Source organism: Pseudophryne corroboree, chromosome 12 (assembly GCF_028390025.1).
Source record: "Pseudophryne corroboree isolate aPseCor3 chromosome 12, aPseCor3.hap2, whole genome shotgun sequence".
In the NCBI taxonomy this organism is placed as follows: Eukaryota; Metazoa; Chordata; class Amphibia; order Anura; family Myobatrachidae; genus Pseudophryne; species Pseudophryne corroboree.
Window position 1 is genome coordinate 89,860,337 of NC_086455.1, and position 26,326 is coordinate 89,886,662.

The 26,326-nt window shown below is 44.1% G+C and overlaps 1 protein-coding gene and 2 pseudogenes across 7 annotated transcripts in view; 1 reads left to right on the forward strand and 2 right to left on the reverse strand.

The window, feature by feature from the left end:
• The window catches only part of LRRC9 (leucine rich repeat containing 9), a 667,090-nt gene that overhangs the window by 301,889 nt on the left and 338,875 nt on the right, over window positions 1-26,326 (reverse strand). The gene's annotated exons all lie outside the window — the stretch shown is intronic.
• Window positions 15,901-16,021, reverse strand: LOC134981696 (5S ribosomal RNA; annotated as a pseudogene).
• On the forward strand, window positions 18,009-18,129 carry LOC134981698 (5S ribosomal RNA; annotated as a pseudogene).

Consider the following 26,326-nt stretch of genomic DNA (forward strand, 5'->3'; position numbering starts at 1 on the left):
AACCATAGACTCTAATTCAGGCCTGGCCAACCTGTGGCTCTCCAGATGTTCTGAAACTACACATCCCAGCATGCCCTGCCACAGTTTTAGCACTCCTTAATAGCAAAACTGTGGCAAAGCATGATGGGACTTGTAGTTTTTCAACAGCTGGAGAGCCACAGGTTGGCCAGGCCTGCTCTAATTCTTCCAGTTTCTTCAATTTCTCCAATATTCGTGTACAGCCTGTTATTCATTAAAACTACGGTTATCTTCCTACGGAGTCCTCCTTTTCTTTACGCCCTCCGGCCAACGTTTTCACTAAGTTTGGCCTCCACCCCATGAGTCGGAATTACATTCAGCCACCTCGTTTACTCTCCTCACAGGTAGCTGTCCCTTCAGACAAAACTCTGTTGTCGGAACCTCAACTTACGCAAAGCGTGACAGTAGTACTAGGTAGACATGCAGTCTTCGCCGATGCTAAGTCAGCAACAATCTTATTGAGGTCTTCCCCAAAAAGTATGTTTCCCTTAAAAGGGATCACCTCCAAGGTCTTTTTAGAGTCCAGATCTACAGACCAGGACCGCAACCAGAGGATCCGGCGAGCCAGAAAAGACGTAGTAGATGCTTTGGCCGCCAGGATATCTGCATCAGATGCCACCTCCTGAATATAATGAGAGGCTGTAATAATGTATGAAATACACTGTCTAGCATTATCAGGAAAATTAAACGGTAGTTCCGCTTCAACTTCCTGAACCCAGGCCTCAATAGCTTTAGCAGCCCAAGAGGCTGCAACAGTAGGCCTGTGCACAGCTCTACCAAGAGTGTAAATAGACTTCAAGCAACCCTCCATACACTTATCCGTCGGTTCCTTCAGTGAGGTGACAGTAGGGACAGGCAGAGCAGATGACACCATCAGACGTGCGATTTGTGAGTCCACCAGCAGCGGCGTTTCCCAATTTTTACTTAACTCTACAGCGAGGGGATAACGAGCTAGCATCTTTTTAGACAGGGAGAAATTCTTTCCTGGATACTCCCAGGATGCCTGACTTATGTCAACTAAGTGGTCAGAGTGGGGCAAAACTAATTTATTAACCTTCTGACGCTTGAACTTATCTGGTTTCTTAGAGGTAGCTGGAGGTTCTTCGTCACCAATTTGAAGAATCAGCCTGATAGCCTCCAAGAGGTCAGGATATCCACTAGTGTCATAGATTCCCCATCAAAGGAATCTGCATCAGTGTCTGAGGGGTCAGTATATGCACCATCTTCATCAGATGAAGTATCTGAAACATGTGTGGATTGTGAGGAAGTAATGGCCTGCTTAGATGACCCCTTGGTCTTAGGCGGGCGAGAGTTAGGATTTTGTTTAGCCAAAGACTGATTTAATTGCTGTAACTGAGAGGACAGAGTATCTGCCCATGGCGGATTAACAGCAGGGACAATATGTGGCTAGAATGGCACAGGAGGTCCCATAGGGGGCGCAAGTCTAGTTATCAGGGTAGTCAGTAAATTAGAAAATGTAGCCCACAGCAGGTCATGATGTGCCCCCTATTGCTGAAGACTGACTAAGGGGTATAAAACCCCCAGTACCTGAACCCTTAGCTGCAATATTCTCATCAGAGACATCCATGGCAGTAGCACTGCTTGTTGCAGGATCAGCCATAGAATTATCACCCGGATTAGCTGACATTATATGAAAGCGTAACCAAAGGGCAAAATAGTGCAATATAAGCAGACAAAGTACCTGGCAGAAATCCCCCTGTACAGTGTGACTGCAAACAGAGCACACACGGAGGATTTAAGAGGAATATGGTGACTGTAATACACAGAGAAAAATATCACAAGAGTATATCCTGTGAAACACTATATTATATGAGAACCCTGATGCACTTAGCCCCCTTCAGGGTACAGAATATAGGGATAGCAGTATATGCGAGATACACGGAATGGAAATCACACAGCAGATACTGGCACACACACAGTCACATGTACAATGCAAAAATTATCACAAACAATAAAACTGCACTGAGAATACAGAAAATGAATTGTCCCAAGGCGCAAAACAAACTTATGCAGCTAAATACAAACAAAGGGACCACCAATGCCCTAAACTGGAGACAATAAATGCAAAGAAAAGAATGTATCAAAGCGCTCAGTCCTGTGTCAACATAAATGTCCCATGAAAAATGCTTTTTTCAGATGAACTGTCCTTCACAGATCACTGGAACCCTTGTGGGAGATGTATCAGTCTTTGATCATTAGTCCGTGAGATTTCTTCCAGTGATGGATGTGCCTCAAATCAAACCAAATAGAAATAATATGGTGTAATATGTCTATATACAACCAATAACACCTATATACAGACAAGGGTAATGATGTAATTCTGTGTACCAAAACTGATTTTAAGGAAGTGGCTCCCAAAAGGTCTGTTAGGCCCCCAATCTAACACAACATGCGTGAATCAGTCCCACAAGACTCTTTCCATCAATAATTTCAAATATTGTGACGTACCGTACTCACATGATCAATAGTAAGTACACTCCCATAAAGGTATCTTTGGTCACCGGTATCTCAGGGTATCTTCTACGTGTCGCTCGACTTCTTCTAAATGATGTATTCTTATTCAACAATTCTTGTGATTACCTCCGATGTAACATGAACCTCAGGACAAACCAGATACAGATAATATGGTGTAGTACGTCTACTTAGAATTGACAGCACCCATGTGAGGATGTGAAAAAAGGTGGAATACTCTGCGTACCGGAACTCACACTAATTAGAAGTGAATGACTCCTATAAAGGTTTCTTTAGTCACCAATCTCCAAAGTCGTGAATGAGACAACCGTGCAGACACCTTCTCATATAAAACCACGTGGAATAACGTACCGTACTCACACAGTGTGCAGCAAATATGTTCTCATAAAGGTATCTTTAGCCACCAATATTCAGTCGAGTGTGTGAACTCCCCAAGAACACCCCTCCAAATAATTCGGCAGGTGCGGGACGTACCGTACTTACATAACACTAAGCGACTGTAATCATGTAGCGGTTTCTTTGGTTTTCTTCGGGGACTGTATACCATATACTCCCAAATGGGGGAGTTATGACCCAAAAGAAACCAAAATGGCACTTATGAAATCCATAAAATCCATAAAATGTATTAATAAACAATAACTAAAAACATGGGGGTAACAGATGGCAGATGAAATGTACAGTGTACCTGAGAGGCAATCTCGGCCGTGAAAACCAAACAGGAATAACTGAACCGTCTGTGCCCAAATGTATGATGATGATCAGTAGCACTCCTGGACCAACATGTTTCGACTAAAAAGTCTTTTTCAAGACTTTTTAGTCGAAACATGTTGGTCCAGGAGTGCTACTGATCATCATCATACATTTGGGCACAGACGGTTCAGTTATTCCTGTTTGGTTTTCACGGCCGAGATTGCCTCTCAGGTACACTGTACATTTCATCTGCCATCTGTTACCCCCATGTTTTTAGTTATTGTTTATTAATACATTTTATGGATTTTATGGATTTCATAAGTGCCATTTTGGTTTCTTTTGGGTCATAACTCCCCCATTTGGGAGTATATGGTATACAGTCCCCGAAGAAAACCAAAGAAACCGCTACATGATTACAGTCGCTTAGTGTTATGTAAGTACGGTACGTCCCGCACCTGCCGAATTATTTGGAGGGGTGTTCTTGGGGAGTTCACACACTCGACTGAATATTGGTGGCTAAAGATACCTTTATGAGAACATATTTGCTGCACACTGTGTGAGTACGGTACGTTATTCCACGTGGTTTTATATGAGAAGGTGTCTGCACGGTTGTCTCATTCACGACTTTGGAGATTGGTGACTAAAGAAACCTTTATAGGAGTCATTCACTTCTAATTAGTGTGAGTTCCGGTACGCAGAGTATTCCACCTTTTTTCACATCCTCACATGGGTGCTGTCAATTCTAAGTAGACGTACTACACCATATTATCTGTATCTGGTTTGTCCTGAGGTTCATGTTACATCGGAGGTAATCACAAGAATTGTTGAATAAGAATACATCATTTAGAAGAAGTCGAGCGACACGTAGAAGATACCCTGAGATACCGGTGACCAAAGATACCTTTATGGGAGTGTACTCACTATTGATCATGTGAGTACGGTACGTCACAATATTTGAAATTATTGATGGAAAGAGTCTTGTGGGACTGATTCACGCATGTTGTGTTAGATTGGGGGCCTAACAGACCTTTTGGGAGCCACTTCCTTAAAATCAGTTTTGGTACACAGAATTACATCATTACCCTTGTCTGTATATAGGTGTTATTGGTTGTATATAGACATATTACACCATATTATTTCTATTTGGTTTGATTTGAGGCACATCCATCACTGGAAGAAATCTCACGGACTAATGATCAAAGACTGATACATCTCCCACAAGGGTTCCAGTGATCTGTGGAGGACAGTTCATCTGAAAAAAGCATTTTTCATGGGACATTTATGTTGACACAGGACTGAGCGCTTTGATACATTCTTTTCTTTGCAATAAAACTGCACTGGACCAGCAATACTAAGTAACTGCACTACAAAGTAACGCTAGATATGTATATACATATAACAATGCACAGTAAAGACTGGATGTATATCCCAGGGTACTTGTACTAAATATCCCTGTAATAATGCACTTGTTCTTAACTAACACTGTCTAAAGACATGTAGAATACTTCAGTGTCCTGTTAATGCTCAGCGCTGATTATGCAGGCGGCTTTACAGAGGAGACATTACCCAGCAGTCCCAAAGTCAGCTCAGCATGTGTGTAATGGCGCTTAAACGCTGACAGGGAGTGAGGGAGACAGAGAGATGCAGCTCCAGGGTGGGAACATTAGCCGTAAATGGCGCCTGGGGCTACAGGTCGGAGCCTTATACCTTTGCTGGACTTCACCACCGGGCCTTGGATTATGAGGTAATCCAACCTGTGCCCTTGCCCTGGTGGTCTAGTGGGGCCCCTTTACAGCCACAGTGTACACGCCAGTGCCCACGGTCTGTCTCCTAAAGACTGCGCCAGATCGTGATTTGCACCGGGTCCCACCTGGGGGACCCTCTTACCTCCTCCCTTGATGCGGCCACATGATCACGGAGAGCAGCGGCAAGTGTGTGTGCCCTAGTGGAAACTGGAGCCCTCCGTTGTAATTATCCGGCAACCAGGGCACGGGAGTATACAGCGCCGCCGGGGGAGGTGAGGGAGCCGCAGCATGATATGTCAAATTGACATATAGCACTTGTAAGTGCCTATGCTGCGGCCCTTGAAGTCTCCTGTCTTCTGAAAGGCTCTTTTCAGGGCTGCCCAGCGCAGCCCTCCCTGTTAGCTGCCTGCACTGCAGGCACCAACTGACAAATTGAGCTTCAGTGCCTGGAGGCGGGGACATAGAGGAGGCGGCGCTAAGCATCCTGGGAACAGTCAAAGCTTTTAGCCTGTTGGTGCCTCAGATCAAGATCCAACTATACACCCCAGTGTACCCCGCCGCAGAAAGTTTGGACCCTAAAGTATATTATGCTTAGATAGACCTCTGTGTTTATTCTCGTAATATTATTCTTATCTATTAGATACAGACTGTCTGCTCATAACTTTTATTCACATCTTTCTACTATCCATATTTCAATCTCCCATATTTTGGATAGAATGCCGGGCATGAATGGTACATCTAAGCAATCTATGAGCAGGACAGAACTATTTTTTCATATACACAGCTACTATATACTGTAGGTAGCTTCCTACCAATCAACTATCCCTTCCTCTTGGATTAACATCTATGCTTAATGAATTTCAACCTTTACCTCAGTACGTATACTCTGATACGTACAACCATATGTATTCTATGCCATCATTTTTCAGTGTTAATTGATTTCATCTGTTATGTGACACTTGTCACTCAGAGATGTGGCACTTCAAAGTTTGGTTCTTATGAATTAAATCCACGGACATTACAGTGTATTATGCTCTGATAGACTTCTGTGTTTTTTCTTCTTATCTTCTTTAATTCTTGTTTATCAGATACTGACTGTGTTTGTTCATAACTCTTGTCCATAATTTTCTACTACGTATATCTCAATCTCCCATTTTGTGGATGGAATGCTGAGTATATTTGGTACGTTAAAGCCCTCTGCAAGTAGGACAGAAATACTATTTTCTCATATACGTAATTGCTTCATAGGCAGCCTCCAACTAATTAATTATACCTTCCTTCTGGTTCAACATAGGTACCTAATAAACCTTAAACTTTTACTATAGTGCGTTTATTTGAATACATACTATGATGTATATTTATCATTATGTAATGACTACTTTATGCTGTTATTTTTTAGTGTCAATAATTTGCTTTCTTTTCCCATTTTCTGTCATGAACGATGTGCAAAGATCTGTTACTTAGTAACAGCTTCTATTGGAAGTACTGGCACCTGAACAGCTAATTAATGAGCAGAACAAACAGAGTAACTATGATCGGTACGATCCACACATTGGTTGATTAACAGCACGTCACTACCTGACTTACCTATCCAATTATTGGAACCACATCAGCAGGATTTAAAAATCCCGATGCAGCATGGAGCGGATAGGAAGTGACCAAGCCCGTGATATGGGTGAAACGCGTCTTCCGTCCTCCACCGACCAGCCACCTGAGATCCGGACCGCGAAGACATGCCTTATAACAGCCCGACATAATTTGATTTTCCAGGACAGTATTAACCCTTATTGCCAGTATAGACTATGGGTGGAATTCAAATGTTTGAAAAGTGGGTTGGGAGTCTGTTTTTTTCTGTCTATTAGATAGGAAAAAACAGACTCCCATCTGACTTTTCAAACATTTGAATCTCCGCCTATGTGTACTATTTTCACATGAAAATGGCATAGCTGGGCAAATTTCCTTTTGCTCTCCCTTGCTGGATTTACTAATTACTCTCATATATGCTCATAATTGGTCATATTTGACCTTACCTAGACTATGAGGATGATTTCAGCTTCTCTCATATATGACCATGCCTAGAATTGGCTATTTCTTTGTGTTTGAGAGGATGTTTTATATTGCTCTTATGGTGTGTACACACGGTGAGATATTTTCTTATGATTTTGACTATATAGTCATAATCGTAAGAAAAGTTAGTGCAGATCGCAAGGTGAAAGTCAGATGCGCGGTCCCGCGAGGTCGGCATCGCAAGACTAGATAGACTGTGTAGGCAAGTCAATTTTGACTATCTCTATAGAAGAGATAGTCAAAATTGACACTTAGCCAAAATCGCACATAGTCAGTATCGCAAGCACAGTAATTATGTGCTTGTGATACCGACCTAGCCCGTCGCATAGTGAGAATCGGGCATAGCCCGGATCTCATCGTATGTATGGGCCTTAAGCATTATAGTCTAGGCACCTCTCTGATAGTGTGCATCTTCAGGGAGCAACATTGCTGATAGATACGTCTTTAGTGTTCTACATATATTGTTACAATTATCTGCTCTCTGGAAAAATAAGAATTTACTCACCGGTAATTCTATTTCTCGTAGTCCGTAGTGGATGCTGGGAACTCCGAAAGGACCACGGGGAATAGCGGCTCCGCAGGAGTCTGGGCACAACTAAAAGAAAGCTTTTAGACTACCTGGTGTGCACTGGCTCCTCCCACTATGACCCTCCTCCAAGCCTCAGTTAGGATACTGTGCCCGGAAGAGCTGACACAATAAGGAAGGATTTTGAATCCCGGGTAAGACTCATACCAGCCACACCAATCACACCGTATAACTCGTGATACCATATCCAGTCAACAGTATGAAATTTAACTGAGCCTCTCAACAGATGGCTCATAACAATAACCCTTTTGCGAACAACAACTATGTACAAGTATTGCAGACAATCCGCACTTGGGACGGGCGCCCAGCATCCACTACGGACTACGAGAAATAGAATTACCGGTGAGTAAATTCTTATTTTCTCTGACGTCCTAGTGGATGCTGGGAACTCCGAAAGGACCATGGGGATTATACCAAAGCTCCCAAACGGGCGGGAGAGTGCGGATGACTCTGCAGCACCGAATGAGAGAACTCAAGGTCCTCCTCAGCCAGGGTATCAAATTTGTAGAATTTTGCAAACGTGTTTGCCCCTGACCAAGTAGCAGCTCGGCAAAGTTGTAAAGCCGAGACCCCTCGGGCAGCCGCCCAAGATGAGCCCACCTTCCTTGTAGAATGGGCTTTTACTGATTTAGGATGCGGCAGTCAAGCCGCAGAATGCGCCAGCTGAAATGTGCTACAAATCCAGCGAGCAATAGTCTGCTTAGAAGCAGGAGCACCCAGTTTGTTGGGTGCATACAGGATAAATAGCGAGTCAGTTTTCCTGACTCCAGCCGTCCTGGAAACATAAATTTTCAAGGCCCTGACTACGTCCAGTAACTTGGAATCCTCCAAGTCGCTAGTAGCCACAGGCACTACAATAGGTTGGTTCAAGTGAAAAGCAGATACCACCTTAGGGAGGAACTGGGGACGAGTCCTCAATTCTGCCCTATCCATATGGAAAATCAGATAAGGACTTTTAAATGACAAAGTCGCCAATTCTGATACACGCCTGGCCGAAGCCAAGGCCAATAACATGACCACTTTCCACGTGAGATATTTTAGATCCACGGTCTTTAGTGGCTCAAACCAATGTGATTTTAGGAAATTCAACACCACGTTGAGATCCCAGGGTGCCACTGGAGGCACAAAAGGGGGCTGAATATGCAGCACTCCTTTTACAAATGTCTGAACTTCAGGTAGTGAAGCTAGTTCTTTTTGGAAAAAAATCGACAGAGCCGATATCTGTACCTTAATGGAGCCTAATTTTAGGCCCATAGTCACTCCTGCCTGTAGGAAGTGCAGAAATCGACCCAGCTGAAATTCCTCTGTTGGGGCCTTATTGGGCTCACACCAAGCAACATATTTCCGCCATATGCGGTGATAATGTTTTACCGTTACATCTTTCCTGGCTTTAATCAGCGTAGGAATGACATCCTCCGGAATGCCCTTTTCCTTTAGGATCCGGCGTTCAACCGCCATGCCGTCAAACGCAGCCGTGGTAAGTCTTGGAACAGACAGGGCCCCTGCTGCAACAGGTCCTGTCTGAGCGGCAGAGGCCATGGGTCCTCTGAGATCATCTCTTGAAGTTCCGGGTACCAAGCTCTTCTTGGCCAATCCGGAACCACGAGTATTGTCCTTACTCCTCGTTTTCTTATTATTCTCAGTACCTTTGGTATGAGAGGCAGAGGAGGGAACACATAAACTGACTGGTACACCCACGGTGTCACTAGAGCGTCCACCGCTATCGCCTGAGGGTCCCTTGAACTGGCGCAATATCTCTCCAGTTTTTTGTTTAGGCGGGACGCCATCATGTCCACCTGTGGCCGTTCCCAACGATTTACAATCAGTGTGAAGACTTCTGGATGAAGTCCCCACTCTCCTGGGTGGAGGTCGTGCCTGCTGAGGAAGTCTGCTTCCCAGTTGTCCACTCCCGGAATGAACACTGCTGACAGTGCTAGCACGTGATTTTCCGCCCATCGGAGAATCCTTGTGGCTTCTGCCATTGCCGTCCTGCTTCTTGTGCCACCCTGTCGGTTTACATGGGCGACCGCCGTGATGTTGTCTGACTGGATCAGTACCGGCTGGTGTAGAAGCAGGGGTTTTGCCTGACTTAGGGCATTGTAAATGGCCCTTAGTTCTAGAATATTTATGTGCAAGGAAGTCTCCTGACTCGACCATAGTCCTTGGAAGTTTCTTCCCTGTGTGACTGCCCCCCAGCCTCGAAGGCTGGCATCCGTGGTCACCAGGACCCAGTCCTGTATGCCGAATCTGCGGCCCTCTAGGAGATGAGCACTCTGCAGCCACCACAGCAGAGACACCCTGGTTCTTGGAGACAGGGTTATTAGCCGATGCATCTGAAGATGCGATCCGGACCATTGGTCCAACAGGTCCCACTGAAAGATTCTGGCATGGAACCTGCCGAAAGGAATTGCTTCGTAAGAAGCCACAATCTTTCCCAGGACTCGCGTGCAGTGATGCACCGACACCTGTTTTGGTTTCAGGAGGTCTCTGACTAGAGATGACAGCTCCTGGGCTTTCTCCTCCGGGAGAAACACTTTTTTCTGGACTGTGTCCAAAATCATTCCCAGGAACAGTAGACGTGTCATCGGAACCAGCTGTGACTTTGGAATATTCAGAATCCAACCGTGCTGGTGTAGCACCTCCTGAGATAGTGCTACTCCTACCAACAACTGCTCCCTGGATCTCGCCTTTATTAGGAGATCGTCCAAGTACGGGATAATTAAAACTCCCTTTTTTCGAAGGAGTATCATCATTTCCACCATTACCTTGGTAAACACCCTCGGTGCCGTGGACAGTCCAAACGGCAGCGTCTGGAATTGGTAATGGCAATTTTGTACCGCAAATCTGAGGTACTCCTGGTGAGGATGATAAATGGGGACATGCAGGTAAGCATCCTTGATGTCCAGGGATACCATGTAATCCCCCTCGTCCAGGCTTGCAATAACCGCCCTGAGCGATTCCATCTTGAACTTGAACTTTTTTATGTATGTGTTCAAGGATTTCAAATTTAAAATGGGTCTCACCGAACCGTCCGGTTTCGGTACCACAAACAGTGTGGAATAGTAACCCCGTCCTTGTTGAAGTAGGGGCACCTTGACTATCACCTGCTGAGAATACAGCTTGTGAATTGCCTCTAGCACAGCCTCCCTGCCTGAGGGAGTCGTTGGCAAGGCAGATTTGAGGAAACGGCGGGGGGGAGACGCCTCGAATTCCAGTTTGTACCCCTGAGATACTACTTGCAAGATCCAGGGATCCACCTGTGAGCGAGCCCACTGATCGCTGAAATTTTTGAGGCGGCCCCCCACCGTACCTGGCTCCGCCTGTGGAGCCCCACCATCATGCGGCGGACTTGGAAGAAGCGGGGGAGGACTTTTGCTCCTGGGAACCTGCTGTTTGTTGCAGCCTTTTTCCCCTACCTCTGCCTCTGGACAGAAAGGACCCGCCTTTTCCTCGCCTGTTTCTCTGGGTCCGAAAGGACTGTACTTGATAAAACGGCGCTTTTTTAGGCTGTGAGGGAACCTGGGGTAAAAATGCTGATTTCCCAGCTGTCGTTGTGGAAACTAGGTCTGAGAGACCATCCCCGAATAACTCCTCACCCTTATAAGGCAAAACTTCCATGTGCCTTTTGGAATCTGCATCCCCTGTCCACTGCCGAGTCCATAAGCCTCTCCTAGCAGAAATGGACAATGCACTTATTTTAGATGCCAGCCGGCAGATCTCCCTCTGTGCATCTCTCATGTATAAGACTGAGTCTTTTATATGCTCTATGGTTAGGAGAATAGTGTCCCTGTCTAGGGTGTCAATATTTTCTGACAGGGAATCTGACCATGCAGCGGCAGCACTGCACATCCATGCTGACGCAATAGCTGGTCTAAGTATAATGCCTGAGTGTGTATATACAGACTTCAGGATCGCCTCCTGCTTTCTATCCGCAGGCTCCTTTAGGGCGGCCGTATCCGGAGACGGAAGTGCCACCTTTTTAGACAAACGTGTGAGTGCTTTATCCACCCTAGGAGGTGTTTCCCAACGTGCCCTATCCTCTGGTGGGAAAGGGAACACCATTAGTAATTTTTTAGGGATTACCAGTTTTTTATCGGGGAAAGCCCACGCTTCCTCACACACTTCATTTATTTCTACAGATGGGGGAAAAACTACGGGTAGTTTTTTCTCCCCAAACATAATACCCTTTTTAGTGGTACCTGGGTTTATATCCGAAATGTGTAATACCTCCTTCATTGCCTCAATCATGCAACGAATGGCCCTAGTGGACATTAGATTTGACTCATCGTCGTCGACACTGGTATCAGTATCCGTGTCGACATCTGCGTCTGCCATCTGAGGTAGCGGGCGTTTTAGAGCCCCTGATGGCCTTTGAGACACCTGGGCAGGCACGAGCTGAGAAGCCGGCTGTCCCGCATTTGGCATGTCGTCAATTTTTTGTGTGTAAGGAGTCGACACTTGCACGTAATTCCTTCCATAAAACCATCCACTCAGGTGTCTGCCCCGCAGGGGGTGACATCCCTTCTATAGGCATCTGCTCCGCCTCCACATCATTTTCCTCATCAAACATGTCGACACAGCCGTACCGACACAACGCACACACACCGGGAATGCTCTAACAGAGGACAGGACCCCACAGAAGCCCTTTGGGGAGACAGAGAGAGAGTATGCCAGCACACACCAGAGCGCTATATAATGCAGGGACTAACTGAATTATGTCCCCTATAGCTGCTATAATATTTACTGCGCCTAAATTTAGTGCCCCCCCTCTCTTTTTTACCCTTTTCTGTAGTGTAGACTGCAGGGGAGAGAGCCAGGGAGCTTCCTTCCAGCGGAACTGTGAGGGAGAAATGGCGCCAGTGTGTTGAGGGAGATAGCTCCGCCCCTTTTTCGCGGACTTTTCTCCCGCTTTTTTTAAGGATTCTGGCAGGGGTAATTATCACATATATAGCCTCTGGGGCTATATATTGTGATTGTTTTGCCAGCCAAGCAGAGGCGGAACTACCGGCAGTGCAGGCAGTGCACTGCACTGGGGCCCGCCTCTGTCCAGGGGCCCAAGCATGTAATGAGTCAAACTGACTCATTACATGCCGCTGTGCGCTGCGGGCAACCGCTGCCCGCAGCGCACAGCCGCCCGGCGAAGAGAGGAGAGGAGCAGCGGTACTACAGACGGGGGAAGGAGGAGGAGGGAGGCTGAGAAGGGAGCCGCAGCAGCGCTTTGTTACTGGTGGAGGCGCTGCTGCTGCTGCCCCTCTGCTTCCCTATAGGCTGTCTTCCGAGAACAGCCTATAGGGAAGCAGAGGGGCAGCAGCAGCAGCGCCTCCACCAGTAACACAGCGCTGCTGCGGCTCCCTTCTCAGCCTCCCTCCTCCTCCTTCTCTCCAGCCCGGGAATCGTCTCTGACGCTGCACCGAGGAGCCTGAGCCAGCGGAGAGGGTAAGTATAATTCTTCTTTCTTTCTTTCTTTCTTTCTTTCCTTCTTTCCTTCTTTCCTTCTTTCTTTCCTTCTTTCCTTCTTTCTTGTGCCTGCCTGCCGCAATGTGTAAAAATGGGGGACTACCTGCCGCACTGTGTAAAAATGGGGGACTACCTGCTGCACTGTGTAAAAAGGGGGGACTACCTGCCGCAATGTGTAAAAAGGGGGGCATACCTGCCGCAATGTGTAAAAAGGGGGGACTGCCTGCAGCAATGTGTAAAAAGGGGGGACTGCCTGCAGCAATGTGTAAAAAGGGGGGATTGCCTGCCGCAATGTGTAAAAAGGGGGGACTGCCTGCCGCAATGTGTAAAAAGGGGGGACTGCCTGCCGCAATGTGTAAAAAGGGGGAATCAGCCTGCCGCAATGTGTAAAAATGGGGGACTGCCTGCCGCTATGTGTAAAAAGGGGTAATCTGCCCGACGCAATGTGTAAAAAGGGGAATCTGCCTGCCGTAATGTGTAAAAAAGGGGGACTGCCTGACGCTATGTGTAAAACAGGGGGACTGCCTGACGCTATGTGTAAAAATGGGGAATCTGCCTGCTGCTATGTGTAAAAATGGGGAATCTGCCTGCCGTAATGTGTAAAAATGGGGACGCTGTCTGCCGTAATGTGTAACAAGGGCACGCTGTCTGCCATAATGTGTAACAAGGGCACGCGGCCTGCCGTAATGTGTAACAAGGGCACGCTGTCTGCCGTAATGTGTAAAAAGGGCACGCTGTCTGCCGCTATGTGTAACAAGGGCACGCTGTCTGCTGTAATGTGTAAAAAGGGCACGCTGTCTGCCGTAATGTGTAACAAGGGCACGCGGTCTGCCGTTATGTGTAAAAAGGGCACGCTGTCTGCTGTAATGTGTAAAAAGAGGAATCTGTTCGCTGTAAGGTGTAAAAGGGTCTCTACCTGGTGTAGTGGTGCTACTGTGCGGCGTAATTTGAATAATGGAGACTACTGTGTTGGTATTATTTTGTGGCCACACCCCTTCCCCACGAAGCCACGCCACTATGTATTTTTGCGCGCGCCTACGGCGCGCACTGCCCCTGGGGTGGACTTGGATGGGGGGGGGGGGCCCAAAGCATTTTGTCGCACCTGGGCCCACCGCTTGCTTGTTCCGCCACTGCAGCCAAGGTGTTTTTATTGCTGCTCAGGGCGCCCCCCCCAGCGCCCTGCACCCTCAGTGACCGGAGTGTGAAGTGTGTATGAGGAGCAATGGCGCACAGCTGCAGTGCTGTGCGCTACCTTGGTGAAGACAGAAGTCTTCATGCCGCCGATTTTCCGGACTTCTTCTTGCTTCTGGCTCTGTAAGGGGGACGGCGGCGCGGCTCCGGGACCGAACACCAAGGCCAGTTCCATGCGGTCGATCCCTCTGGAGCTAATGGTGTCCAGTAGCCTAAGAAGCCCAAGCTATCTGCAAGCAGGTAGGTTCGCTTCTTCTCCCCTTAGTCCCTCGTTGCAGTGAGCCTGTTGCCAGCAGGTCTCACTGTAAAATACAAAACGTAAATTATACTTTCTTTCTAAGAGCTCAGGAGAGCCCCTAGTGTGCATCCAGCTCGGCTGGGCACAAAAATCTAACTGAGGCTTGGAGGAGGGTCATAGTGGGAGGAGCCAGTGCACACCAGGTAGTCTAAAAGCTTTCTTTTAGTTGTGCCCAGACTCCTGCGGAGCCGCTATTCCCCATGGTCCTTTCGGAGTTCCCAGCATCCACTAGGACGTCAGAGAAATAAGGTTACAATGTTACCTTGATATTACTCCAGCTGCATTTTTTTATTTTTTTGTTCATATAAGCATATCTATCATCTTCTTAAGCTATTTAAAGGCAATTACTTTACAATTCATATGATCTATACTATACGAGATATTTCTGAATAATTGATCCTAAATATCTGTTGGAATTATTATCAGTTATAATATTACCTTGCAATATAGGATCAATCTCTATTCTTTTCTTTACCTTATTTCCGGACTCTCACCAGCGATCCAGTGGTATACGGTAGATTGTATTCTCCGTATATTTTTCACTGCCTAATGCCAGCAGCAGATCCATCTATCCAATTTCAATCCTTTTCTAACTCTATACTATCTTTTCATATCTCACTCTGGGCCAGATGTACTAAGCCTTGAAAAGTGATAAATATCACAGTGATAAAGTGCCAGCCAATCGGCTCCTAACTGTCATTTTTCAAACACAGTTACTTGAGAAACAAAGAGATTGGAAACCGCACTGGTCTAGTGGTGTATATGTGTAATGATAATTATCTGTATAACCTGATAATAAAATTTAAGGTTCAAATCCTTATTTTGGGGAGCAGATACGTAAGGTGACACATTCCTTTTTTGTATCAAAAGACTACCCATCAGTGGTGCTCCCCCGAGTCAGTTAAACACGATGTGAACTTTGAAAAAGAAAAAAAGAAGACTCTTGTTGGGAAGCACTCATATACAGATAATATTGTACGACTAAATGTCAAAAATTAGCTAGCTAAGATACAAAGTTTTATTAATTCTCATTAAAATTGATTATTGGGGAGTTCAATAGGCGCCATTATTTGTTAAGTAGTGACATTGCGAAAATATAGGGAATAATGTATAAATTACGAGGTGCCAATACCTGATTCTGGCCGAGATGGGTATATCTATGATTTTGTTAATATTTATACTCCAACTGTGGGTCAGTCTGTGATTATAAATTGCTCATTTGTTGAAAATATGACCGTCATTTGTAAACTGCTATATATCCCAATTGGGAATTTTGATCCTAGCAGATGGTTGAATCATAGGTCATGACCGAGACGTAAGATAATGCTCTATAATAGTGACAGATGGGTGGCAAATATTTGCAGTACCAGGGTGTTCCTTAGTAGTCTCCTATCCAAGTACTTAACCCGGCCCTCCACTGCTTGGCTTCCAAGATCAGATGAGATTGGGCATCTCCAGCGGGGTATGACCGCAGACCTTATGCTCACCCTTGTCACACTGTGTCCAAAATTGGGCACAGATAAGAGCCGTTTAGTGTTATCATATGAGCCACAGGTTTGAAAGAAACACAGCTGATTTGATGTGGAAAAAAGGGATTTCTTATCACAGATGATAAAGTATACTCAGGGATTAAATACCCATCTAAATTGTCAGGGCTTAAGTAGTCGCAGTATAAGTAGGAAAAGACCTATATATTACACAGTTATCACATGCATGTAAATCAGACATTAGATAATGGTATTGTTATAATTGTGCAAAAAGAAGGGAACCTCCAAATTTGGTCTCCAAAGCCACAATATGCATGCGTAATTACACTATAGATTGTGAGAATCAACTAAGCAGTGAAACCTACAGCTCTCAAAAACCAATCACGAATTATTGTCAAATGAGTTGACACAGTATGTATTCCTTATGATACATGCAAAACATAAAATGATACTGAAATTTTTTTTTTTATATAAGGATTTCTGCAGTGTAAAGGAAAAGAGAGAAGACGTTTTTGTTTTAAATGGGGTCCAAAGTTAACAGATGTATCCACATCCGCTTTTTTGATAAAGATATAGACCCCAAGAAGTTTTGTACTTATTCCTTTGCTGTTGATAATTAGATGTCACTCAATATAGTATAATAGTCTGTGTAACGTATAGGTAGGATGTTAATAAATACCTGTCCACGCTGGTGCATAAATAATATATAACCAAACCTGGTGTAACAGTCTTATAGTTTAAATCCTACTTGTATGATGAGGGAGATCCTGATATATGAAAGGTGCCGGCCGCGTCTGCCCGCGTCTGCCCACGTTGGGCCTGCTGCCGGGCTCCGGCCGCACTGTGCTTCCTGTTGATCTGGTTCCCTAGGCGACGGACTTAGCCGAGAGCGGCTCGTTGCGGTCACGTGTGCGCACCACGTGACCGTGAGGATGTAGTCTCCTGACGTACGTTTCGCATAAAGCTTGGTCACAGGGCGTCAGTGTCAGTGACTGACGCCCTGTGACCAAGCTTTATGCGAAACGTACGTCAGGAGACTACATCCTCACGGTCACGTGGTGCGCACACGTGACCGCAACGAGCCGCTCTCGGCTAAGTCCGTCGCCTAGGGAACCAGATCAACAGGAAGCACAGTGCGGCCGGAGCCCGGCAGCAGGCCCAACGTGGGCAGACGCGGCCAACACCTTTCATATATCAGGATCTCCCTCATCATACAAGTAGGATTTAAACTATAAGACTGTTACACCAGGTTTGGTTATATATTATTTATGCACCAGCGTGGACAGGTATTTATTAACATCCTACCTATACGTTACACAGACTATTATACTATATTGAGTGACATCTAATTATCAACAGCAAAGGAATAAGTACAAAACTTCTTGGGGTCTATATCTTTATCAAAAAAGCGGATGTGGATACATCTGTTAACTTTGGACCCCATTTAAAACAAAAACGTCTTCTCTCTTTTCCTTTACACTGCAGAAATCCTTATATAAAAAAAAAAATTTCAGTATCATTTTATGTTTTGCATGTATCATAAGGAATACATACTGTGTCAACTCATTTGACAATAATTCGTGATTGGTTTTTGAGAGCTGTAGGTTTCACTGCTTAGTTGATTCTCACAATCTATAGTGTAATTACGCATGCATATTGTGGCTTTGGAGACCAAATTTGGAGGTTCCCTTCTTTTTGCACAATTATAACAATACCATTATCTAATGTCTGATTTACATGCATGTGATAACTGTGTAATATATAGGTCTTTTCCTACTTATACTGCGACTACTTAAGCCCTGACAATTTAGATGGGTATTTAATCCCTGAGTATACTTTATCATCTGTGATAAGAAATCCCTTTTTTCCACATCAAATCAGCTGTGTTTCTTTCAAACCTGTGGCTCATATGATAACACTAAACGGCTCTTATCTGTGCCCAATTTTGGACACAGTGTGACAAGGGTGAGCATAAGGTCTGCGGTCATACCCCGCTGGAGATGCCCAATCTCATCTGATCTTGGAAGCCAAGCAGTGGAGGGCCGGGTTAAGTACTTGGATAGGAGACTACTAAGGAACACCCTGGTACTGCAAATATTTGCCACCCATCTGTCACTATTATAGAGCATTATCTTACGTCTCGGTCATGACCTATGATTCAACCATCTGCTAGGATCAAAATTCCCAATTGGGATATATAGCAGTTTACAAATGACGGTCATATTTTCAACAAATGAGCAATTTATAATCACAGACTGACCCACAGTTGGAGTATAAATATTAACAAAATCATAGATATACCCATCTCGGCCAGAATCAGGTATTGGCACCTCGTAATTTATACATTATTCCCTATATTTTCGCAATGTCACTACTTAACAAATAATGGCGCCTATTGAACTCCCCAATAATCAATTTTAATGAGAATTAATAAAACTTTGTATCTTAGCTAGCTAATTTTTGACATTTAGTCGTACAATATTATCTGTATATGAGTGCTTCCCAACAAGAGTCTTCTTTTTTTCTTTTTCAAAGTTCACATTTTTCAAACACAGCCAGTAACATGGTAGTTAGGAGCTGATTGGCTGGCAGTTTATCACTGTAAAATGTATCACTTTTCAGGCTTAGTACATCTCCCCCCTTATGTGAACTCTCATCAGTGATCCCGGAGTAAGGACAGCAGAATTTGTCCCACTAGCATACCACACTGTTAACGCCCGAATCCGTCTAATCTTGGCAGCTAATCAGTGTTGGGCTGGGTCAGTACTTGGATGGGAGACCTCCTAGGAAGACTTAAGGGGGTTACACATGGAGAAATCATGTTTAAAATCTAAGTAATATGACTAGATTGCTTAGATTTTTAAGCACGGATCTGCCATGTGTATGCCCCCCAGCGATAGCGATGCGCGGCCCCGCACATCACTATCGCCGGTGATAGATTGAGCCTGCATGCAGGCTCAATCTAGCGGTTCGCTCACTTCACCGCTGTGTGAAGTGAGCGGCCCCCCGTCCGTCCGCCCCCTCGCTCAGCACATCGCGCTGTGCTGAGAGGGAAGAGAGATGTGTGCTGAGCGGTCTGTGTTAAGATCGCTCAGCACACATCTCTCCCGTCAGTAACCCCCTTTAGTTTAGTAGGGATCTTGATCCAATTAATCACTCTGTGCCTAACACTGACAGCAGATTCACCACTTATGCTGTCTGGAATTTTTAAATTTTTCAGTTATCCCCAATTATCTAGTATTTATGCTTACGGATATATGATGTGGACTTCCTTGTATTTAATCATAATGGAATCAGCTGTTTTCTATGCATAACTTCTGGTATGTCCATGTGTTCTTTACATATTGACTGATAGGGTCTTTATTTATATATATGACCCATACAATAAGAGGTCATCATTTAGGGTCTTTTTCTTTATGCATATTAAATGTTTGTTTGTTTGTTTAACAGTTTGTCTAGGACACTTCTATTGTTCAAATTTTAATTAAATTATTAATTAAATTATCTTATATTAATTTACATAAATTTTCAGTTATTTTCTGATATTTAAGAGTGCGCCCACAAAGAGTCTTTTCTTTCTTTTCTTTTTAAATTGGTGTTACTGCCTCATTTTCATATTTTTCCCTGCTGTGTGAAGGGGGTGCATTACCAGTTAATCAATCTGCCAAAGGACTTGCATTTTTAATTACTGGTATTCAGTTCTTGTCCTACACCTGTACTTCAAGTTTTACTTTGGTTAAGTAGTAGATTTCTTGGCTCGCACAATGCACTGTGATGCAAAGCAGTACCAACTGCACAGGATTGCTTTGATGTCGAGCAATACCAGCTACACAGGATTGCCAGGATATGACTAGCTACTCAGACTTAGATGCAGGGATAGGGAGCAGTACCAGCTACAGTATATCAGGAAAGCTGGGATGGACAGTACCAGCTATATCCAGAATGCTGGGATGGATGGTACCAGCTATATCAGGAAAGCTGGGATTTACAGTACCAGCTATATCAGGAACACTGGGATGGTCAGTACAAGTTATATCAGGAACACTGGGATGGTCAGTACTAGTTATATCAGGAACACTGGGATGGACAGTACCGGCTATATCAGTAACACTGGGATGTTGCAGTACGAGCTATAACAGGAATGCTGGGATGTCGCAGTACCATCTATTGCAGGAACGCTGGGATGTTGCAGAACCAGCTATTGCAGGAATGCTGGGATGTGAAGTAGCAGCTATTGCAGAAACGTTGGGATGTGCAGTACCAGCTATTGCAGGTACAATGGGATGTGCCACACCAGCTATATCAGGAACACTGGGATGGACTGTACCGGCTATATCAGGAACACTGGGATGTTGCAGTACGAGCTATAACAGGAATGCTGGGATGTCGCAGTACCATCTATTGCAGGAACGCTGGGATGTTGCAGTACCAGCTATTGCAGGAATGCTGGGATGTGCAGTACCAGCTATTGCATTAACACTGGGATGTTGCAGTACCAGCTACTGCAGGTACAATGGGATGTGCCGCACCAGCTATTGCAAGAACACTGGAATGTGCAGCACCAGCTATTGAAGAAACACTGGGATGCTGCAGTACCAGCCACTGCAGGAACACTGGGATGTGCAGTAACAGCCACTGCAGGACCACAGGGATGTGCAGTACCAGCTATTGCAGGATTGCTGGAGACACTAGATTCAAGCCGCAGAATGCTAGCCAGAGAGATTCTCAGCAGGTCTACAGACAACAAAGCACTGATGATTAGTGTATGCTTGGATGGCTTCCTTTATACCCCCGGCCGATCTGGGATTGGTCAGAGGAGTCACCTGACCACTGATTGACCTGACTGGTCACCTGATCTGTACTGTCATGGCTGCCCTCGGTTTTGGAGGGACCTTTAGCATTCTGAATACTGAGAACTTGCAAAGGAAATTGCGGTTTCTGCAAAAGGGAATGGGAATTCACATGAACTCTGCAGTTCAGGTCACCATTTCCAGCTGGATATAAACTCTGCTGTAATAAGGAGTCTGCAGGCTTCACAGCCAAAGAACTTAAAGGTGCACGGGGGGAGGCTTTAGCTAGAAACTACGGGTCATGCAGTGAGAATAGTGGGGATGGCGGTAGTAAACAAAATGGGGGAGAAGTTGGGGGGAGGGTAAGAGCAGGTGGTAAAGTTACTAACATGGGTACTAAAAGAGATTTTACCAAAGCACTAACCAATGACGATTACAGGTTATCATTGCTACATAAGGTGAAAGATGTCCCTAATGCAAGGGAAAATACTTATCTTAGTTGTATGTATGTAAACGCTAGAAGCATTACTGGTAAAAAGGGCGAACTAGAAATACCTGCAGCAAGCAAACAGTATGATATTATAGGCATTACTGAAACTTGGTGGGACGAATCTCATGATTGGACAGTCAATCTAGAGGGCTATACACTGTTTAGGAGAGATAGACTAAATAAAAAGGGTGGAGGGGTGTGTCTTTACGTAAAGCCGTTTTTAAAACCTGATATACGGGAAGATATTCAGGAGGGGAATGTAGACACTGTCAAGACATTATGGGTAGAAATTGCATGCGGGGAAAAAGGAATAAAAAAGTTAGTATTGGGTGTATGCTATAGGCCGCCTGGTATCAACGTATCTGATGAGGAATTGTTACAAAAGCAAATTGAAAGAGCAGCAGGAGTAGTAGACATAGTACTGATGGGAGATTTTAACTATCCAGAGATAAACTGGAAAAACGATTCATGTGATACTGCTAGGGGCAATATGTTTTTAAACACACTTAATGATAACTACTTAGTTCAACTAATTGAGGAACCAACTAGGTACAATGCAATCTTAGACCTGGTATTAACAAACAATGGGGATTCGGTATCAGGTATTATAGTAGGGGAACCCATAGGAAACAGCGACCACAATACGGTCACATTCAATATCAGTTTTCATAAACAGCCCTATACTGGCTCAACTAGGACTCTAAACTTTAGCAAAGCGAATTTTGAAAAGATGAAGGTATTTTTCAGGGATATTGAATGGGAAGGTTTGTTTTTAGGAAAAAATACTACGGAGAATGGGAGGTACTAAAATTCCTGCTAGCGAAAAATACTCTCAAATTTATTCCTACGAGCAGCAAAAAAAGGAATAAAAATCATAAACCGATGTGGCTTAACAAAAAGATAAAGGAACTTATGGGCAAGAAAAGGCGATTTAAAAAATACAAATCTGACGGGGAAGCAGAGTCATTTCAGCACTATAAGTAATGTAACAAAATTTGCAAAAAGGAAATAAGAGCGGCTAAAGTAGGAACTGAAAAACTAGTAGCAAAGGGAAGCAAAGCGAATCCTAAAAATTTCTTTAAATACATGAATAGCAAGAGATTAAAGAAAGAGAGTATAGGCACTTTAAAAGACCAGTTGGGAGTCTTAAGCAAAAATTATAATGACATAGCGTACACACTAAATGAGTTTTTTTCAACACTATTTACTAGAGAGGGCCCAATTCAGGGACTAACACATAATCTCAATAATGAGAATATCCCACTGATAAGTACTTATTTAAGCGAGGAAGTAGTCTGTGACCGATTAAAACATTTAAAGATTAATAAGTCACAGGTCCCGATGGTATTCACCCAAGGGTTCTAATGGAGCTTCACTCTGAACTTGCAAAACCGCTATTTTTGATTTTTAAGGATTCAGTAATATCAGGTATGGTTCCCAAAGACTGGCGTATAGCGGAAGTAGTGCCTATATTCAAAAAGGGAAGTAAAGCTGAACCAGGTAATTATAGACCAGTTAGACTTACATCTATAGTGGAGAAAGTATTGGAAGGTATTCTAAGAGATAGTATTCAGAAGTTCCTTGAAGTCAATAGGGTCATTAAAAGGAATCAACATGGGTTTAAAAGGACAGATCCTGTCAAACCAACGTACTTGGCTTTTATGAAACAGTAAGCGCAAACCTAGATCAGGGTAAAGAGGTGGATGTAATCTTTTTAGATTTTGCAAAAGCATTCGACACTGTACCACACATGAGACTTATCTACAAGCTACAAGAAACAGGGCTAGGAAGCACAATATGCACTTGGATCAAAAACTGGTTAGATAATAAGGAGCAGCGCGTTGTGGTTAATGGATCTTTTTCAAATTGGACTGAAGTGCTAAGTGGTGTGCCGCAAGGCTCAGTATTAGGACCGCTATTGTTCAATATTTTCATTAACGACCTAACAGAAGGTCTAGAGAGCATGGTGTAAATTTTTGCAGAGAATACCAAATTGTGTAAAGTTATAAATGCGGAGGGGGATGCTGAGTCGCTTCAGAACAACTTAGTTAAATTAGAAGCTTGGGCAGCGAAATGGAGAATGCGCTTCAATACAGACAAGTGTAAGGTAATGCACTGTGGTAACAAGAATAAAAATAACACCTACCTACTAAATGGGGTAAAATTAGGGGATTCTGTACTGGAAAAGAACTTAGGTGTCCTCATAGATAGCAAACTAAGCAGTAGTACCTAAAGTAGGACTGCAGCAAAGAAGGCTAATAAGATATTAGCATGCAAAAAATGGGGAATTGATGCTAGGGACGAGAGTATTATACTCCCGTTATATAAATCACTTGTGAGGCCACACCTTGAATACTGTGTACAATTCTGGGCACCTTATTACAAAAAGGATATCCTGGAGCTAGAAAAGGTTCAGAGGCGGGCGACCAAACTAATTAAGGGTATGGAGACGCTGGAATACGAGGAAAGGCTTGCAAGACTAGGCATGTTAACACTGGAAAAGAGGAGATTAAGAGGGGACATGATCAACATTTACAAACATATAAGGGGACAATGTACAGATCTTACGCAGGACCTGTTTTTGGTTAGATCAACACAGAGAACTCGTGGACACTCGCTCAGGTTAGAGGAGAGGAGATTCCGCACAATACGGTGTAAAGGCTTTTTTACAGTAAGGACGATACGTGTTTGGAATTCCCTGCCTGAGGGAGTTGTAATGGCCGACTCAGTCAACACCTTTAAGAATGGGTTAGATAAATTCCTAATGGATAATGATATCCAGGGTTACGGGGCATAGTCACGCACTACGGTTATTATAAAAAAGAGGGGTAAAATGTAACGGCAGTCATCAACTTCAGTCAAAATTTTATACAAAATAATCGTGCATAGGAGACCACAAATAGGTAAAACTCGATGGACAATTGTCTTTTTTCAACCTTAGATACTATGTTACTATGTTACAATCAATCAGCAGCTAGCAATACAGACACATGCTGCAGCTTGTATGCAGATGAGACCTACCCCTATGGATGGAATGCCCCCTCGCTGGCTTACCCCGCACTTCTCGTTACCCCTCACTCTCATGCATTCAGTGATACATGTAATTTAATCATGGGGATTGTAGTAAGGTGTTTGGAGAGTAGACTTCATATGACATTTACACTATTGTGCAGTGTCAAACCTCTTTGCAGAACTAGATGCACTTCTAGCTTAGGGTGGCATCTCCAGAGTGACATCTAAGCAGTAATGTTCTAAACAAGATGTACTTATTGCGAATCAAGAAGCTGAATCTGAGTTGAAAGAAAAGCAAAAAAGAACAAGTACTTGCACCTTGGCGAAACCATGCTGCACTGCAGGTGAGGGAGATGTAACATGTGCAGAGAGATTATGATTTGGGAGGGCAGGGAGTACCCTAGCTTAACTCTACATTACAGTGTAAAAATAAAGCTGTCCAGTATTTGTGGGCTACATGCAAAAGCAGACAGCATTTACCATACATGAGAAACTACTAAATGTATTTACACCCCTTGTGTGACACTCTGAAAATGGACCAATGTTGTATGGACGTATGGGGTTCATATATATATATATATATATATATATATATATATATATATATATATATATATATTCAGAAAGGGCACTCAAACATAAAAAAACATCAGAAAAATCTTGTATTTATTTTCACCCAGATCGGGCACTTCAAAGGATATTTATAGGTGGCTCCATTTAAAACATTTGTTTGCCTTTAAATGATGTATAAACAGCCAGGCAACCAGTGTGCCTATTTATCCAGCTTGAAATATGATCCTAATAAAAGCATGTTACTTATCCGTCTGTCGACTTCGGTCAGTAAATGACCTTTAAAGACCAATCCATCCAGTCATCACCACCCATATGCTCAGGAGCCATTAGAGAACGCCTCTGCCCAAATCCGGCTTTAAACTGTGCCATCACTTAACAGGTGTGTTATGCTGTTGCCTCTAGCCAGCCAGCGTGCGTGTCACCACTCTGTGCATGCGCCCGCCCTTACATTAAGCTCCCGGCGTACAGGAAACGCTGTGCGTTCCACAGGCGTCCGCACTTCAGGGCTCTGCGTTCCACAGGTGCGCGTCACTTCCTGTGACGAATTCCAACCATATACAGTGTTTACGGCCGTTGCCACGGTGACCAGGTGCAATGAAAGTATAGGTCGCAACCCACCCAACACTGCCCCTTAAGACACCGCAGTGCAAGGCCACTAATATCACTTCAACTCAACTTTGCACCTAAGGGGGCACTGCTTAGGGGTGATCGCCACTACTCGGCCAGGATATATCGACATACAGCAATGTAACACCTGTATATTTCAACTCAACCCGTCCTGAATAACAGCATAGGGTCAGGCATAGACATTCTCATATAGCTCCCAAATATTCCTCTGGGTGCCCTTAAACAATGCTATATACGTTAAATGATGTGCCATATAGGCAAATCATTTCAAGCTGCATACATAGACCTGAGTCACCCCATGGTCCCATATACAGGGAGAAATAACAAATCATACACATATATATATATATATATATATATATATATACACATATACAGACCACAAAACAAGAAAAAAGAAAATATACATGAAAAGATTCAGTGTTATACCCAACTTATCGTTGGATTCATTGATACCCTGTATCAAATTGCCATCATCATAAAAAGCATCGATAATTGATATTTTCAATGAGTCCCTTCGGTGACTTAGTGTCCAAATTAAAAATCCATCTTGACTCCCTTTGGAGTAACTGTTGACCCCTATCACCGCCCCTAGAGTTCTTAGGAATATGGTCAATGATCATGCTTCTAAGAGATGATAATTGATGTCCATGTGTCAAAAAATGTCGTGCCACCGGTTTATCACCCATGGATGGCTGATAAGGGTGGGGGAGTCGTGGTACTTGATTACAGTTACTATGATGAGGATGTCAGATTACAGCTAGCTGATACGGCTACTTATACTAAGAAAAGGTATAACTCT